This window comes from Hermetia illucens, chromosome 3 (genome assembly GCF_905115235.1).
Source record: "Hermetia illucens chromosome 3, iHerIll2.2.curated.20191125, whole genome shotgun sequence".
Classification (NCBI taxonomy): Eukaryota; Metazoa; Arthropoda; class Insecta; order Diptera; family Stratiomyidae; genus Hermetia; species Hermetia illucens.
In genome coordinates, this window is record NC_051851.1 from 1235367 (window position 1) to 1241560 (window position 6194).

The window sequence follows — 6194 nt, forward strand, 5'->3', positions numbered from 1 at the left end:
CAATTCCGAAATAAGGGACCCACCGAACACGTATGCATAGTTGAGTCTCTCCGCACCAATTCGATATCGGTTCAACATTTTTGGATTAGAATGTCCTCTAAGCCGATAAGACAGTGGTGTGATAATGGTGTTTGGGTGAAAGAAGCAATATATCGATAGCAAAGGTTCCATGAATTTAAATGATGGCATCAGGAAACATTTTACGAAAAAAACACCAAAGCAAAAGTGGTGGAATGGCAATGTCCGAGGGGACGAGATTGTGGAATGATGTGTGCATTTTAAACCATCTGAAATCCATGATGAGAAACAAAGATTTCAGCTTTCTCAAAAGTCAAACTAAAGTAATGAATTTATCATTTGTGGTAGGATTGGCACGACAGACGAGCTGGAGTCAAAGGTCGGGGCTCTGGAGAAGGCATTTGATACCGCCTTTAAAGTCTCGTGCCCTACTAAGTACAGCAAAAAGACCCTACCACCGTGGTGGAACGAAGATCTCTCTAGTCTCAGAAAACTGACCAGAGAAATCTTCAACATCTTCTACAGGCAAAAATACTGGCAGCCATACAAGGACTGCCTGACGAAGTACAAGTCGGCCATCAGGACCGCCTAGAGGCGGCCTTGGCTGGACTATTGTCAGAACATCGAAAGCACTAGTGAATCCGCGAGGCTCAGTAAGATTCTGTCCAAGGAACATAAGAGCCCATCCTTCCTTAAAAAGTCGGAAGGCTCCTGGACGGAATCGTCTAGAGAAACCTTGGAGCTGCTGATTCAAGCATACTTTCCCTCCAGCGAGGAGGACCGTGAGTTAGAACCTTGTTTGGAGGGTTTGCGGCAATCCCAGTTTTAATTTAAGGACGATTATGGAGAGAACGCCTTTCTCTAAGTCCCAACATGCCTACCTCAAAGGAAAATTCACAGAAACCGCCCTTCACGAGGTAATTGGCACGGTTGGGCGGTCGCTGCAGTACAAGCAATATACCCTTGCTGCCTTCTTGGATATAGAGGAAGCTTTTAACAACGTCACGTCAGTACCAACGCCATCAAGGAAGCCTTGACCGGTATTGGATTGGAGGGGTATCTCACGCATTGGATTATATCCACGCTGAATACCAGGATAATCCAGTCCGATCTGGAAGGCAACCACTTGACCAGACCTGTGAACCGAGGCACGTCCCAGGATGGCGCCATCTCATCGGTGCTCTGGTTAATAGTAATGGACAAAATTTTACGTACATTGGACAGCAGCGGGGTGAAGGTGGTGGGGTATGCCGACGACTTGGTGATATTAGTATCAGGGATGTTTCTGTCCATTATGAGCGACATTATGGAAGAAGCGTTGCGAAAAGTGTGCCTGTGGGCCGCAAGATGCGGACTCAGCATAAACCCAACTAAAACGCAATTGATGCTATTCACCACCAAGACAAGGATACCCGAATTCCATCTACCACGGCTGAATGAACAAAAATTGGTTCTTTCCTCTAATGTAAAGTATCTGGATGTAATCCTGGATCCTAAGCTAAATTGGAGGCTGCACATGGAACTGAGGGTTAAGAAGGCCTGTATAGCCTTCTATACCTGCAAGAGAACCTTTGCAAGGAAATGGGATCTCCGGCCGAGGATGGTTCTCTGAATGTACACCGCTGTAGTGCGTCCGATCCTGACGTACGGCTCTATTGTATGGTGGCAGGCTTTGAAGAAGAAATACAATAGAATGAAGCTTAATAGGATTCAAAGAACCGCGTGTGCAGGTGCTACGGGGGCTCTGCAGTCCTGCCCAGCAGATGCTCTCAATGTACTCCTGCATCTCCTCCCCCTAGACCTCCACATCAAATATGTTGCAGCGTACAGTGCCGTCAGATTACGTGAGTCCGGATGCTGAACTTCACGAGAAACTTTGCTGTGGACCTTCCAACCAGGACAAAGTGGAAGACCGGCGGCGTGTTGCAAGACTATGACACGGTATTCTTTACGGACGGATCAGAGATGGCCTATGGAGTCGGCGCGGGGGTTTTCTCGAATACACATGGTGTATCCAAGTCGTATGGTCTCCCACGTTTCGCCAGTGTATTCCAGGCGGAAATACTGGCGATATTGAAAGTCGGTCGATGGCTGGAGCGTGATTCGAGCCATAGCCATTCTGACCGAGAGCCAAGCGGCCATCAAGGCCTTGCACTCAACGACGACATCTTCCCGGCTGGTGGGGCAGTGCAGAGACACGCTCAACCATCTGGGCGGCATGCTCGAGGTCACTCTCCACTAGGTTCCCGGGCATAGGAACATAGAGGGGAATGAGCGAGCTGACGGATTGGCCAAGCAAGGCTCTGCTCTTGGCAGTCCCTCGGCGAATACAGTCGGTGTTCCGCTGGCGGCTGTCGGGGGCGGAGTCTACTCGCACTACCTAGCAGCCGCGGGCCTGAGATGGCGAAGGCTTACAAGCTGTACCAAGTCAAGGAGAATTTGGCCCGCTTATAACATAGCTCCTCGGAGCGGCCACTGATACCTACCTACCTACCCATCATCTGTGGGGCTTCATATAAACCAATTAAAGAAGTCCAGAATTTTTTCACTAGTGGAAAACCATTTCCATCAGCTCAGGTTTGGTGTGGTATTCCCTTTTAGAACAACCAAATCGAATGTACATAAGTAAATTAAAACTTTCCCAAGTCTTCATTCTTATTCGACAACTCAAATTCAATTCAACTCTGCACCACCCTCCTCATGTACATAATTTGTTTATTTCACAACATTTTGTCACCCTTCAGTGATTTTCATCCCAAGGAAATTGTCAATGGAGTGGGCCAGAAGGCAATTGCATTCAATCAAACCAACAACCAACAACTGCGTGCAGAGTGGTTTAGGATTTGTTTCGGTAAAAATTGGCTGAGACAATAAAACAGCTACCAAAACTTTTTCCATCAGTTCGAATCTAAATGCCTCCTTCGGATTCCGGCTGTCGCTATTCCCGCCTCAAATGGGAAAAAATAAATGAGAAGAGAGTTTCAGACGAGGAGAATAAAGCGAACAGACGAAAGAATGACAAAGGTTTCGCCTGCCTGTACAAGATCTGAAAATCCCCGAGGATTTACCAAACGTAATCGCTTATAAGATTGCTTTTACTTTTTCTCGGCGGGAGTGGAAGCGTTCGGTAAACATTACCGAGGGTCGTCTCCGAAGCTCCGGCACGGCTGAGGATACAGTCTCTGCAATTTATTCCTTCGACTGATTATTCAGGGCACAGAAGTATTTATAGCAGAATCCTATGTGGAATTCGAGTGGAAGGACGTCGTAGTTTTTTTTTTTTTTAATTTTCCCACCTTAAATTTCTATTTCGCCGTGGTTTGACTCAATTTGAATGTCTTTCAACGTACTCTCAATGAGCGAGGAGCTGGCGCTTAAACCATAAAACTGTCAGCGACGTACGCATAGTGAACTTCCCAAACTAAACAAATCTATCCAGATTTGAGTGAATCCGTATCCACTTCGATATCACGCTGGCTGCAAGGCATGCCGTGATTATTTCAAATCAAATGTTTGGGTACAGCACCTCTTGTCGTTTTCATGCTCAAAACGATTTCGATTTTGTGTCAATGTTTATGTTTTAGACATTTTTAAGGTGATGTTTCGAGGAGGCTTCCTGAAAATGCAAAATCCCTAGTGAACATTTGTTGAATAAGAGATGTGACAAGGCAATCATGGTTTCAAATAAATTTGAATATTTTTGAATCAGCTCTGGCGAGTCGAAGTGTTAGATGCGATGTATCTTACCTGGGAGCCTAAAAAGACATCCAAAAACTTGATATTGTCAAAGAAAATCATGTGGATTGAAACACTACCTTAAAACATCTCAGCCCCATAAGGTCGACGCTTCACAACGATGTTGGCATTTGTTTTCGAGGAGGCATCTCCCCCTTACCACGTGAAAGGTACCATTCCACGTAAGACCAGAACATATTTATTGACTGGAAGGAGCAAACTGACTGATTGTTATTATTCATGCACGACTCTACGAGTATACCAAAAAGTGCACAAACACGACATTAAATTAAGCCATATTCTTTGTTAGTTTATATTTCAGGTTATTTTGGAACTTCATCGATCTGCCTGCGAAGCTTCGAATTGAATGAACTGTGTAGTGGCGCATTAACATTGAATGGAATGCTCATAAGTAATGTATTTTTCCAAGGCGACACGCTCGTATTGTTGCATTGAATGTGTTGTACAACAAGTCGTAAGTAAAATGTTGCGCGAGTTCGCATTATCAAATCTATCATTCCACGCATTATTTTTCAGGCGGATGATAAATATGTGCATGATATTTACGTCTTTAGGAGGAATATTGTTATTTCCTGACTGATTTGTCTTATCGGAGGCTGCTTAATTTGTTTCGACAAGTCCTTAAAAATAAGGACGAAGAGAGAATGATTTCAATTGGTGTATCAGTACTAATAGGTTTTCGCTAGAGGTAACCGAAATTTCATAAATGAATACGAGCTTCGCAGCTTTTACAGAATCTTCTATGAATGAGTTCTACCATATTCAAAAAACTATATTTGCAACGCGTCCCTAAAAATTCGTTTCCATAAGAATTCGAAGAAATCCCTTACCTGAATGCATTGAGGGTGCTCAAAGGGTAGTATAGGTCCCAGGGCGAAACGTGGATTGGTGCCCACGATGGAGCATAAAACCTGGGAAATGCCTGCTGAACCAACACCAACAGCCCTACTACCAAACCTTATCTCCATCTCCACGTGGTGACCGCTGGGAGCTCTTTCTTAACGAAAAGCTGCAGACGGAGAAGGATGAAGGCGAATCTCCCGCGCCTAAAAACGGGACAAATTGTACCAACTAGTCCTCCAGGTTGGCGGCTGGGTAGAGCTGACAACCCTACATGGAAAACAGGGACCGGTTTCCTGGAGAAGAGCCGCTACACCACATATTATAGCGGTCATCCAGTAAACCATGTGTCGGAGCAGGTTCCTTAGTCAGCCAAAAAATGAAACCTGCTGTTATCGGTTTTGAAAACATAAACGAACGGCTATGCACTTTGCGCTTGCGAGGCAAGTTTAGAAATATAAGCCTCATCAACGTTCACGGCCCTACAGAGGAGACTGCAGCGTCGGAAAAGGATACCTTCTACGAAGCAGTAGAACGAACCCTCGAAGCCTGTCCCAGATATGATATTAAAATCATACTTGGGGATTTTAACAGCCAAGTAAGGGAGGAGCCCGTATTCAGGCGATACGTTGGTTCCCATAGCTTACACGAAAAAACAAATGATAACGGACTGCGGACTATTCAATTAGCAGGGTCACACAAAATGGTTGTTGGAACGACCTGGTTTGCGCGGAAAGCGGTCCACAAACATACGTGGGCCTCTCCAGACGGGACCACTTTCAACCAAATTGACCACGTGTTGATCGAACGCCGCCACTTCTCAACCTTGATAAATGTCAGAACATATAGGGGGGCCAGTATAGACTCGGATCACTATCTCGTTGGCATGGTGCTCCGAGCTTGAATAACAACACCACCTAGAATCCCCTCTGACAATCAGGTGAGAGTTAACACTGAAGCAATCCACAACACAACCCTCTGCGACACCTATAAGGGGGAAATGGATGCCGCAATAACCGCAGTCAACAGAGGACCTGGAGATGAAGCATCAATAAATGATCTTCACAATCACCTGAAGAACGCTATCATTGATACGGTCACAAACATACTTGGCCCCAGCCGCAAAAGGAGTCGGAACGGCTGGTTTGACGATGAATGTAAACTAACAACGGAACGGAAGAATGCCGTATACCGAGTAATGTTGCATTCTCAAAGAACGCGGGCACGCGCAGAGACTTATCACGAACTCCGTCGAGCGGAGAAGTGACAGCACAGACGGAAAAAGGAAACCTGGGAGAACCAACAAGTCTGTGAACTAGAAAAGTACAGGGAGCAACCGCACCAGGCACGCAAGTTTTACCAACAAGTCAGCAGGATGAAGCCTTATACACCTCGATGCTCATCCTGCCGAGACAAAGAGGGAAATCTGATTTCCGACAGGATGGGCATATTGGAGCGATGGGTTGAGTACTTTGATGAGCTACTGAACAACCAAAACATCAGCGAGTTAGAGGTCCCGCCAACTGAAGACCACGGACAAATACTGCCACCACCAAGTTTAGGAGAAACATTCCGTGCAA

At 45.7% G+C, this 6194-nt stretch overlaps 1 long non-coding RNA gene across 1 annotated transcript; it reads left to right on the forward strand.

Moving 5' to 3' along the window:
* Positions 1-3531: 3531 nt before the first annotated feature.
* Positions 3532-4428, forward strand: LOC119651751. Its single transcript, XR_005249489.1, has 3 exons — positions 3532-4009; positions 4064-4228; positions 4291-4428. It is a non-coding gene; the product is annotated as an uncharacterized LOC119651751 (long non-coding RNA).
* Positions 4429-6194: the final 1766 nt, after the last annotated feature.